Source organism: Elephas maximus, chromosome 12, assembly GCF_024166365.1.
Source record: "Elephas maximus indicus isolate mEleMax1 chromosome 12, mEleMax1 primary haplotype, whole genome shotgun sequence".
Taxonomy (NCBI): domain Eukaryota; kingdom Metazoa; phylum Chordata; class Mammalia; order Proboscidea; family Elephantidae; genus Elephas; species Elephas maximus.
Genome location: NC_064830.1, coordinates 12,377,012 through 12,390,844, shown reverse-complemented (window position 1 = coordinate 12,390,844; position 13,833 = coordinate 12,377,012).

The window sequence follows — 13,833 nt, the reverse complement described above, 5'->3', positions numbered from 1 at the left end:
TTTACAAAAAAACCTGTACACAAATGTTTACAGCAGCTTTATTCATAATGACCAAAAACTGAAAATAATTCAGATGCCCTTTGACAGGTGAATATTTAAACCGAAGTACATCCATACCATGAAATACTACTCAGCAATAACAAGGAACAAATTATTGATACATGCAACGTGGATGAACCTGCAGAGAATTATACCGAATGAAAAAAGGTAATCCCAACCATACAATCCAGCCATCCCACTCCTTGGAATATGTCCTAAAGAAATAAGAGCCATCACACGAATAGATATAAGCACACCCATGTTCATCGCAGCACTGTTCACAATAGCAAAAAGGTGCCCATCAACGGATGAATGGATAAACAAACTGTGGTATATATTCACACAATGGAATACTACCCAATGATAAAGAACAACGATGAATCCGTGAAACATCTCACAACATGGATGAATCTGGAAGGCATTATGTTGAGTGAAATCAGTCAGTCACAAAAGGACAATATTTGTATGAGACCACTATTTTAAGAACTCAAGAAAAGGTTTAAACATAAAAGAAAAACATTCTTTGATGGTTATGAGGGTGGGAAGGGAAGGAGAGGGGAATTCACTAACTAGATAGTAGACAAGAATCATTTTAGGTGAAGGGAAGGACAACACACGATATAGAGGAAGTCAGCTAACAAGTTTCCTAAATACAGCCAAACACTTCGAAGGACAGAGTAGCAGGGCCTAGGGTCTGGGGACTATGGTTTCGGGAGACATCTAGGTCAACTGGCATAACAAAGTTTATTAAGAAAATGTTCTGCATCCCACTTTGGTGGGTGGCATCCCAAGTCTTAAAAGCTTATGAGTGGCCATCTAAGATGCATCAATTGGTCCCAACCCACTTGGAACAAAGGAGAATGAAGAACACCAAAGACAAAAAACCTGTTGCCATGAAGTCAATTCCAACTCATAGTGACCCTATAGGACAGAGTAGAAATGCCCCCTAGGGTTTCCAAGGAGCACCTGGTGGATTCAAACTGCCAACTTTTTGGTTAGCAGCCGTAACACTTAACCACTCCACCACCAGGGTTTCCACAAAAGACACAAGGAAAATATTAGCCCAAGAGACAAAAGGACCACGAAAACCAGACACTCCATCAGCCTGAGACCAGAAGAACTAGGTGGTGCCCAGCTACCACCAATGACCATCCTGACAGGGAATACAACAGAGAATCTCTGACGGAGCAGGAGAGAAGTGTGGAGCAGAACTCAAATTCACTTAAAAAGGCCAGACTTAACAGTCTGAGGCTGGAGGAACTCCCGAAGTCATGGCCGGATGCTCTGTTAACCCAGAACTAAAACCACTCCCGAGGCCCACTCTTCAGACAAACATTAGACTGGACTATAAAACATAAAATAATACTGGTAAAGCTTGTGCTTATTAGTTCAAGCAGATACACAAGACCAAATAAGTGGCTCCTGCCTGGAGGCAGGATGCGAAGGCAGGGAGGGACAGTAGCTGGTTGGAGGGACACGGGAAACCCGAGGTGGAAAGGGAGAGTGTGCTATCATATTATAGGGATTGCAAGTAGTGTCATATAACAGTGTGTGTGTTTTTGTATGAGAAATTAACTTAAGCTGTAAACTTTAAAATACTAATTAAAAAAATTACTGTTAAATACTAATAAAAGAAATTACTATTATGTACTAAATACTAATTTTTTTTTAAAAAGGCAATCCCAAAAGGGTACATATTGAATGAGTCCATTTATGTAACATTCTTGAAATAGCAAAACTATAGAAATAGAGGAAACCCTGGTGGCACAGTGGTTAAGTGCTATGGCTGCTAACCAAAAGGTCCGCAGTTTGAATCCACCAGGCACTCCTTGGAAACTCTGTGAGGCAGTTCTACTCTGTCCTATAGGGTCACTATGAGTGGGAATCGACTCGACTGCAACCGGTATAGAAATGGAGAACAGATGGGTGGTTGCCAGAGGTTGAGGAGGAGTTGGGGCAGGAGAAAAGTAGGCATGGCTATAAAACACCACCACAGGGGATCCTTGTGTTGATGAAAATGTTCTGTATCTTAATATATCTATGTCAATATTTTGATTGTTACATTGTAATTTTTTTTAATTGTGCCTTTAGATGAAGATTTACAGAGCAAATTAGTTTCTCATTAAACAATGAATACACATATTGTTTTGTGACATTGGTTGCCAAACCCACAACGTGTCAACACTCTCCCCTTCTTGACATTGGGTCCCCTCCTGCCTTCTAGTCCTTGCCCCTGGGCTGGTGTGCACCTTTAGTCTCCTTTTGTTTTATGGACCTGTCTAATCTTTGGATGAAGGGTAAACCTAAGGAGTGACTTCATTACTGAGCTGAAACGGTGTCCGGGGGCCATACTCTCAGGGTTTCTCCAGTCTCTGTCAGACCAGTAAGTCTGTTTTTTTTTTTTGTGAGTTAGAATTTTGTTCTACATTTTTCTCCAGCTCTGTCCGGGACGCTGTATTGATCCTTGTTAGAGCAGTCAGTGCTGGTAGCCAGGTACCATCTACTTGTGCTGGACTCAGTCTAGTGCAGGCTGTGGTAGCTGTGGTCCATTAGTCCTTTGAATTAATCTTTCCCTTGTGTCTTTGGTTTTCTTCATTCTCCCTTGCTCCAAGCGAGTGGGACCCATGGAGTATCTAGATGGCCGTTCACAGGCTACATCATACTGCCGCTGTTTTGTAAGACATCGCCATTGGGGAAACTGGCTAAAAGGGTTCACAAGATCTCTCTGTATTGTTTCTTACAACTGCGTGTGAATCTACAAATTATCTCAAAATAAAAAAATAAATTTAAAAAAGCCCACCTCACAGCCCTTTATAATTCTTTTCTCCTATGTTATTTGGTTGCATATTCTCTTACTGCCTCTTCCCATGAAAAACAATTTTCTATAGAAAAAATGATAACTAGTATTTCCTCCAACATGGTTACTTGAATTTTTAAAAATTATTGCTAGCTTTTAAAAAAGAATGTTTATTTCAGCTTCACAACCCATTATTGGTAATATCATGTATATTTTTAGGATGGTTACCAAACTTGGGAAAACTTCTATCAGATTTCTTTCCTATATGAGCTATAAGATTTCAGGCATTTAAAGTTCTCTTGTGCACAGAGTAACCAGTTTGTAATTGATGCCCTGGGTGGCACCAACAGTTTGAGCTAGTGGTTAAGAGCTATGGCTGCTAACCAAAGGGTTGGCAGTTCAAATCTACCAGGCACTCCTTGAAAACTCTATGGGGCAGTTCTACTCTGTCCTATCATCGGGCGGCTATGAGTCAGAATTGACTTGACGGCAACAGGTTTGGTTTTAGTTTTTTTTTACTAAGCTACCGGCTGGCGGTTTGAACCCACCCAGTGGCCCTGCAAAAGAAAGGCCTGGCCGTCTGCTTCTGTAAAGATTACGGCCAGGAAAACCCTATGGAACAGCCCTACTCTGTAACACGTGGGGTCACCATGAGTAGGAACTGACTCAGCAACAGGTTTGGTTTGGTTTTGCACATGGAAGTCACTGTGAATCATGTAATGTATCCAATTAAATCTAAAGTAATATAATGCCAACTCAGCTTCCCCTTGTTAGTGTTATTTCAAGTTGGGGCGGGCATTTGACAATGTTCTGGAGGCATTTTTAGTTGCCACAACTTGGAGGATGCTACTGGCATCTAATGGGTAGAGGCCAAAAATGCTACTAAACATCCTATAATACACAGGACACCCCCCCCCCACAACAAAGAATTATCTGGGCCAAAATGTAGATAGTGTTGAGGCTGAGGAACCTTTGGCCAGATCCCAAAGATGCCCGTGGTTACCCCGGTACCTCTCTGCAGAGCTGCAATGGAGAAAGGACACAGCACTCTTAACCGACTGTGGGTAACATCTTATTTTTGTTATTTTACAAAAATACATGATCACAGAAACACAACGCTAGGTCCTCCTCCCAGAATCTTAGAAGGCCCCCTCCAAGTGAGAGGCCCTGAAGCTGAGTGTTTATTTGCTTCATGAAAAATCTGCATCGCGACGTGGCGGTGGTTCAGTGGTAGAACTCTCGCCTTCCACGGCCCGGTATTTGCCGACATGCCTCAAGCACAGCAACCACCTGTCTATCAGTGGAGGCTTACGTGTCACTATGACGCCGAACAAGTTTCAGTGGAGCTTCCAGACTGAGACAAACTAGGAAGAAAGGCCTGGCAATCTACTTCCAAAAAATCAGCCAAGGATTCAATCCTGTTGTGCACGGGGTCTCTGTGAGTCAGGGGCCAACTGAATGGCAGCTACAACAACAAACCTGCCTCCGGTGTTTGGCAGGGAGGAGAGACAGTATGCAATAAACCAGGTGGGTCAGTTACGTTCATTACGAACCTAAGCACTCCTTAAGCCAAGCACTCTGCTCTATACTCTTCACATACACCTTTTCCTTTATTCCAACATCACTGCAATCAGGCATTGCTACTCCCATTTTACAAATAAAGAAAATAAGGACATGTGGTATGTGGGCTCTCTATATTCTGTAAATCACATCATGTAAGCAGCCGTTCCCTCTCCACATGCATAATGCTAGCTGGGGTGAAGAGAACGGGATCTTGTTCAGCGCCCTGGAATCAGCTTGGATCGTCCACAGTCACCGGCTAATTCAGCCCTCACAACCACCCCTCAGAGCAAGGCATTACTGTCTCCATTTTAGAGTTCAAGAAACAAGATCAGAGAATTAGAGAACTTGCCCAAGGTCACATAGTTAATGAGGGAAAATGCCAGATTCAAGCCCAGACCTGTCACACGCTGGTGTCGATTCCAACTGGTAGTGACATTCTAGGACAGAGTAAAACTGCCCCATGGGGTCTCCAAGGAGCAGGTGGCGGATTTGAACTGTCGACCTTTGGGTTGGCAGCCATGACTCTTATCCACTGCACCACCAGGGTTTTGAACAAGCAGACAGTTCACATCAGTGAACCTGTCCAACAGCAAACTTCCCTTCCTCGTGCACTTCCCTCTCCTGCCTCATCACAGGTGTGGGATACTTCTTCCCGTTTCTGTGTCCTCAAATGCTAAGAGCTTTAAAAAAGTATCAATAACCTGAGGATTATCCTCAATTACAAAAATAAAAGTAATGCTGTAATTAATGATTTCTTGACTATTTAGATTGGAAATTAGGACCATTTTTAGTCATGTTTACACCTGCCTTGCAAATAAACACCAAAAATTCAACAGAAATCACTAGCTGTTTCTTCATTCAGGGCTTCCCGAATCTTCCTTTCCTTCTCTCTCCTCCCTCAGCCCCCATCCCTCAGCTTTTCCCTGAAAGCCTCGATGTCATGGCCGTTGGGAGCAACCTTTTCCCTCATGAACTCTGATCCTCTCAGTTAAATAGCCTCAACCACTTCCAGTGGGGTCAGGACTAAGATCCGGCATCCATCCCAATTATGATTTGGTTTTCTCAGAGATAACTAAGAAATGCGGATAGCAAGCGCCAGATTCAAACACTGTTTGTTTCTGGATGGGAATTTTCACTGGAGGTCACACAGGACACGTTGCCATTATCTCTGTGCCATTTTTTCCACGAGGATATTAACATCGGTCACCTCTCTTCCTCCTCATCCCTGCAAGACTTCATTTCTCCAGAGTTCCCTTGAAGGGCAAAGAAAGACTCAAGCCTCCCTCCTCAGCCGTGCACGCTCATTCCAGCCTCCCCTAATTCTAATTCCCTCTCTCTCAGGCTCATCACCCCGACAGAACACAAGTTGTCAAAGAACACAGCCTTCAGTGCCAAAGCACTTAAAACCTGGATAATACTGCTTTTCTCACAATTATACGAAAGACAGTGCAGCGTAGTAAACGGTGCTTCGGTCTGGGCTTTACAACCCAAGGTGTGACTTGGAGATCTCATGAGATGTTATATCTGACGATATCCTACCATCAGAGATCACTCCATAACCTAACATCAGAGGGTCCCAAGCCCAAGCATGTACCAGAATCATCTGAAGACTTCTTAAATCATAGATGGCTCACCCCCTCCTACAGTTTCTGATGCAGCAGGTTGGAAAGTGGGGCCTCAGCATTTTCTTTTCGAACAAATTCCCAGGTGATACTGATGCTGCAGGTCCAGGGACCACACTTCAAGAATGGGGCCCTGGTGGCGCAGTGGTTATCAGCTCAGCTGCTTACCAAAAGGCCGACTGTTCGAATCCACCAGCTGCTCCTTGGAAACCCTGTGGGGCAGTTCTGCTCTGTCCTATAGGGTCGCTGTGAGTCAGAATTGACTCAACGACGAGTTTGGGCTTTTCTTTTTGCCTACCTTACAAGGTTATTGTAAGGATTTGAGTTAATGCAAGTGAACAGTCTACTCCGGTGTCTGACACATGGCAGACAATAAATAAATAAATGACAGCTGATGCTAGCATTACTAAATACTTGTCCTACCCCCTTTTTGTCTCCTGTGGGCTCAATGTGTTTTCCCCCACTAGACTGGATGTCCATTCATGCTCTCAACACTATCTTGAAACTGGAAATCAACAAATTGATCACTGAAGGAACAGGCTGCTGGATACTAGCAACCATCCTAGGAGGAAACACTATTAACCACTGCTTCAGTAATCACTTGGGAATAGTAAAGAGTGATTGTGTACACATGCATGAGTGACCACCCCCATCAACAGGAAGGTGGAGCCCAGTCACCCAAGGTGTCCCTCATCAGCAGGAAAAATCAGATTAACATCACACAAGGGATTCCTGTGGTTACGTATTGTATGCCCTCAATCTTTCCACAGCCCTCCCAACACATCCCCCAAGATAACCCTGTGCACCATCTGAGGTAAATAAAGGCAAAGAAACTGATTCTGCAAGCCAGAGAGGAAAATGAGTCTTAAGGCAGGCATATAAACTTAACTCAAGGAATTTAATTTAGTACTTTAGAGGTTCAACGTCCCATTATTTTATAATTGTCAGTTTCGTGTCTGTCTTGCCCACTGGGCATTGAGGACCTTTGAAGGCAGAGACTCTAACTTATTTCATCTTTCTGTTCCCAGGGTTTACCACAGGATCTGGCATGTAATACATATTTCATAAACATTTGTTGAACTGTTAGAAGCATGCCTCTCCATAGCCTATTATTACAAAGCACAAATTTGATTTTATCCGTATAGCATTTTGAGTAACAATGTAAATGGCAAAGAGGCCTTCAGACTAAACGTAACCAACCGTACTCATCTCCATAGGTGCTATCACATCACATCAGAGCCGAATCTGACAGTGACAACAGTAGCTGCAGCCTGAACAGGCCAGTAGTTGAGAAGTCAATAATCCTAATTCTACTAAATTCTTCAATACACACTATAATGGATTTAACTGTCCCCCAAAAAGATACACTGAAATCCTAACTCCTATAACCTGGAATGTGGCCTTCTTTGGAAATAGGGTTCTTCTTTTGTTAGCAGTTAAGTCAAACAAGGTCACACCTGAGTAGGGCCAGTCTTAATCCTAATCCCTTCTGAGTGGCGTTTTATAAAAGGGGAGAACACACAGGGAGGAAGAAGATGGGGGAAGACAGCATATGAGGATCCGCCCACAAGCCAAGGAATTCCAAGAAATGCCTCAGGCAACCAGAAGCTGGAGGAGACAAGGAAGCATCTACCCCTTGAGTGGGCAGAGGGCATGGTTCCGCGATTCCCTGAATTCCTACTTCTAGCCTTCAGAAAAGGAGTTCTGGTGGCACAATGGTTAAGCACTCAGCTACTAACTGAAGGGTTGGCAGTTCGAACCCAGCAGCCACTCCACGGGAGAAAGATGTGGCAGTCTGCTTCTATAAAGATTTACAGCCTCAGAAACCCCGTGGGACAGTTCCACTCTCTCCTATAGGGTCACATTGAGTAGCAATTAACTCAATGGCAACAGGTAACCCTCAGAATTCGGAGAAAGCAAATTTCAGTATTTAAAGCCACCCACATTGTAATGTTCTGTTACAGCAGTCCTGAGTCAGAACTGACTCAACAGCAGCAGGTATGAAATTAAGACACTGACTACCATTAAATATTTATCAGTATAATATAATCCTTGAATTCAGAGATTTTTCAACTAAGAAACTTTGTCAAAATAACATCTTTCTGAAAGACATCCATTAGAAACATACAGCAATTTAATCTCTTTGCTTTCCGTAAGAAGTCCTTAATTAAAGACCTTCAGCTAAGAGCCAAAGGACCTTCTTAGCCACCACATGGAACCACGTAACTTCGGAACAAGAGATCATTTTATCAGTAGAGAATTAAGGTCAAAAGAACCTAAGAGACTTCAACGAAGCCACACAGCATGAAATGAAAAAAGCGACCAACTGAAATTATGAATCAATTTAGAATTTTCTACTTTGTTCCATTCACCAATTCAAAAGTTGCAGACTTGGCTTTCTCATCTAGTCATTCCTGTATCTTGGTGAGAATTCCCAGGATAATGACTATTGTCCTTCTGGGGTTTTAATAAGATTCTCACTCATCCCTACCGAAAAATTTAACTGTCTTAATTTTCAAGGGCAGGAAATCTCAAACATTAATAATTACCAGAGTGGTTAATTAACTGCTATACTTCTTCAGGTTTCACTGAGATTCTCACTTCTTAAAAATTTTACAGAAAAACCTGTGAAAGCCAGAGCCCTGTCATAGAAGAACTTCTGAGACCTGAAAAACAAGGCAGTCCCACTGACTTCCAGCTCTCACAGGTTTCACTGTATAACTGATTCGGTTTCAAGGACAGAAAACGTCATTCATTCAATGAATATTGTTTTTAATAAGTGCCAGACGTTATGTTGGGAGTCCTGGTGGCATAGTGGTTAACAGCTCAGCTAACCTAAAGGTTGGCAGTTCAAATCCACCAGGTGCTCCTTGGAATCCCTATAGGGCAGTTCTACTCTGTCCTATAGGGTCGCTACAAGTCAGAACCAACTCAATGGCACCTAACAAGATTGTTAGGTACATATAGTTCCTTGAAAGGTGTGAGTTGTATGTATTTACTGTTTTTTTTAATCACTTTAAATCAATGATTTTTAGAATTGGAGTAAACAGCAGGACTCACTAGTCTAAGTTAACCCTTTCATTTTACAAACATGAAAACTTGTGGTCCAGAGATGAATCAACTCATCTAAGGCTACAACTCGAATCCAGGGGTTTGATTTTATCTCCACATCAATCTCCCTAAAAAGAGTCTTAGATAAAGGCGCTTGACCTGCACTTAAAACACAGACTGGTTGTCAAAATAGATTTCAAGGTTCATAGATGGAAAATATCAGGTACTCCAAGCTTGCAAAATGTCAAACAGTGATTTGTTCCACCTTCAAGCGGGTGGTTAGGCCGTTGAGGTGGGGACAAAAAACAGTATGATAACTGAAATGGCAGCCTCATTTGAATATATTATTACACAGCACAAACTTGACTTTATCTACATAGAATTTTAAGTAAAAATGTAATTGCCAAACAGGCATTCAGACTAAACTTCGTTATAATCACTCACGCGCTGTTGCTATTGATTACATTAAGAACAATTCGGGTGAGTTAAAAAGCTTTTTTAAAAGCTTATCTGACAGTAATAGGAATCTTAGTAACCAGGCCCATCTCTAGTAATTGAAACACCTGTTTTCATTAGACTGTGGTTATTGAAGCCCTGATGACACAGTGGTTAAGAGCTATAGCTGCTAACCTAAAGGCTGGCAGTTTGAATCCACCAGCCACTTCTTGGAAACGCTATGGGGCAGCTCTACTGCGTCGTATAGGGTCCTATAAGGTCACCAAGAGTCGGAATCGATTCAATGGCAACAGGTCTAATTTTTTTTGTTTTTGGTGGTTGTATCATACTGCTACAAATTTTAATAAACATCAATAGTCTCGTACTTAAAGATCTAACATTACGTATCTTACCAAAACAAAACCAAACCCATTGCCATCAAGTTGATTCCAACTCATAGCGACCCTATAGGAGCACTTCGTGGATTCGAAACTGCCAACATTCTGGTTAGCAGCTGTGGCTGTTAACCACTACGCCACCAGGTTTCCTTATGCATCTTAGTGCCTCAAATAAACTCAAAATGATGTACTAGGAACTTCGCAACTTTGTGTACCAAACTCAAAGTGATGTACTAGGAACTTCACAACTTTGTGTACCTTTATCGGTTCTTTTGCTACAATATTGTACAAATCAGGGAGAAAAGACTACATTAATAATATATAACTAAAAGGGAAGATTTAAAAACACCCACAATTACTTCCCATAACAAATACATACCATTCATTATTGCAGGTTTGGGATCTAAGTATTTGTTCAGAAGGATCTTGAACAAAAATGTTTATCTTTCCAAAATACTCTCTACACAGATTTCTCTTTTGACAGCAAGTTTACTGAGGAAAAGTGGTGACACACCGTTTAGCACACTAGCCCTCAAACGATTTCCTATACTCCATCAAGTAAAACTGTTAAGCCTGTATCTCCAACAAACGTATGGTACTATTGTGAAATTACTAGAGTACTAATAGCGTGTACATTGTAAAAATACAATAGTACATACTTTTGTTCACTAAAATACTAATTTTTGTGAAAGCCAAGTGATTGATTCATTACTTTTGAAAGATTAAATACTTCGTGATATAACCAAAAAAAAAAAAACCAAACCCACTGCTGTCAGGTCGATTCCAACTCATAGCGACACTACAGGACAGAGCAGAACTGCCCCATCGGGCTTCAAGGCTGCAGGTAACCTTTACGGAAGCAGACTGCCACAAATTTTTCCCATGGAAGGCCTGGTGGGTTCCAACTGCTGACCTTTTTGGTTAGCGACTGAGTGCTTAACCACTGGGTCACCCCAGCTGGTTCTAAGTGTAATTTATTTTAATTGATTTCAGTAATAATCATAGCTATAAGATTCCTAAATAATACAATGTCTAGGATGTGCTTTAAAAATCTCCAGCAAAAAAGGGTAGGAAAAAAATCAAACAAGGTTAGCAAAATATTGATCATCGTTGACGCTGGGTGATGGGTACACAAAGGTTCTTTATACTTTTATACTTTTGCATATACAACTGAGAAATTCCATTATAAAACGTTAAAAAGACCCCTCCCGATGACACAAATGAAAAAAAGCTATAATTGGTTATACTTCCCATCCAGCAATTTTACAAATGTTTTTGCTGAAAAGAAGCCAAAATTTTCCATCTTTCCTGGTATTCTTTCTTCTTGCAGTTATTGGAAGGTACTCATATTTTTTAACAAATGGATTCAAAGCCAAATGAAGTTCTTCGTAAGTTTTAAGTGGGTTAGATATTCTATTTCCAAGTTTTTATAGTATCTTGCAGTTAAGACATTACTTTTACCAATTAAACTACCTAACAATGGTATATTCCAGGGGCAACTTTAAAATACGCTTATTCCTTAGTATGAATTAGCTTCAAAAAAGCAATTTTTTCTCACGTAATCTTAAAATTTCATCTTTTCATGGAAACAGGTATTTTTGTTTGGTTTAGTCTACTAAGTATACTACTACTGATAGCCATCTGTCATCATACAAAAGATGAACCAATTCACAGTATTTTAAGAAAAATGTACATTCTAGTATAGCCTGATGTATCTTGTTTCCTAAACTAGTGAACCTGTGATTTTAGCAAATTTCATATTCATTCGCCCATCTTATTCTTCACTTAAGAATTCAGTATCTATGGTTTTAGGTATTTAATATACATTATGAATAAACATCTCATCTTTGTCCAAGTAAAAATACACATCCACGTATAGCATATCAAATCAGTTTCCAGGTTTATGGCCACAGGTGAGTTCTTTATTATGCTGACTCAGTATTTCCTGAACACGAAGTGTACACTAAGCACTGTGTGAGATAAGATGATAAACAGGACAAGACAAGGAAGCCGCCTACTGCAAAAACCAAAAATGCAGGGGTCCTCAGGAACAAACATAGCTGCTTTACGCTGGAGGCTACAGACAGGCTCACAGCAGATCGTCCCAGGCCTAAATGAAGCCAGGCTAAGCAGATCACACTTCCGTTTAGAGAAACTAGGAGCCACTATCTGTGAAAACGGAAAATGGTCGCTGCTGTGGCTAACGTTCCAATGGCATGACCCCATGTGTGTCAGAGTAAAACCACGCTCCATGGGGTTCTCAATCTCCACAGTAGATGGCCAGGCCTTCCTTCTTAAATGCCTCTGGGTGGGCTCAAACCAGCCTTTCAGTTAGCAGCCGAGCATGTTAACCACTTACACCATCCAGGAACTCCATGGCCACTACTACAGGGACAGAGATGGCAGGAACCACAAAGCGGTAAAGAGGACGCTGTAAACATAAAAAACAAAGTTCTTGGCCACTGACGGCACAAAGAGTCTTACTCACCAGGGCTTCAAACCGGTTTGTTCAAGCTCACCCCAGAATTTGCGTTCCTAGTAACATACCCTAAAAACCCAACTCATAGCAACCCTATAGGATAGAGTAGAACTGCCCCATAGGGTTTCTGTGAGTAACATACCAGGCGATGCTAATGCTGCTGGTTAGGGAGTAGGGATCAATCCACGCACAGGGCTGATTTAATAATAAAAAGTTATTTGGGTCTGACGCCCCGAAGAATGTTTCTTCATTATATACAAATAGGGAAGCAGATTTTGCAGGTAATTTTAAAGCTTACAGTACTTGAAAGCCACCTGGCACCAAGGCAAATCAAAATCACATCAACTTTCTTCATCTGTCCTACTAACTACGGAAGCCACAACCTGATGTAACCATGGTCTTTTAAATGCTGCTCCAGAATCCAAACTTCAGAGCTTTCATTTCATCTAATGCTTTCAATTCACGGATTGGAAAACCCAGCAACTGAATAGCCTGCCCACCCTAACTTCATACAGTAAAACCTGCCAAGGCCTGAAACTGTGTAAAGCAAACAGCATGTCAGAAGGAAAACTCAAATATTTTCCACAAAAACAAGCAGTAGGACAGTGGTAACGCTGCACCATGTCAAAGGCAGCAAACATGGGAGACGAGGCAGTCAAGTTCCGGCTCTCACAGCTTTCACTGTACATTGTTTGGGGTATATTAAGTGTACCCTTACACTTCAATTTCTAACATACACGTAAGACCTAATATGAATTTAAATATAAAAATTCAACAACAAAACACTTCCTTGACAGGTTTTACTCTTGGAAAAAAAAAGGTTTCTATCATCCAGTTTTTCAGGAACTATTCTTGGCCTGTGCTGGGTACTTCTGAAACCTGTCCTCTTTCTCTTAAGGCCAACTATTTGTATGGCTTCCCAGGACAAACAGTATTATCCTCCTGAAGTTAATGCACTGTGCTGGGAGCAAGGGGATTTAATATATTAATGTTTTACTATGTACCTCAGTCAACAGAACTATGGCCCAAAACAAAAAGAAAGCACTGTCCTGTAGACCCTTCAAGGTATGTCTCCACATCCACCATAATACAAATAGGATGTAAAAGCATGATTCCAAAACCTGGAATCTTGACCTTTTTATGCTGTTGCTTTTATCAGTCCAAAATTAAGCCATTCCTTTCTGAGCAAACCTCTGCCCATTATCCACACTTCAGAGTACCTGCATATTTTTAAGCTGAACCATGACGAAGTGCCAATTTTTTACCACTTCTGGCCATTTCTTATGATTAAACCTATTACAACTTCACTGGTTACATATATATCCTCATATGTACCAAACTTACAGGCACTCTCTGCTCAAAATCTTCCATGTTTTAGTGTCTTCTGCTGGTGCAACACCTTGTATCTTTCAGTTTTTGTAGGAAGCTGAGTAATGTAGACAGCTCAGT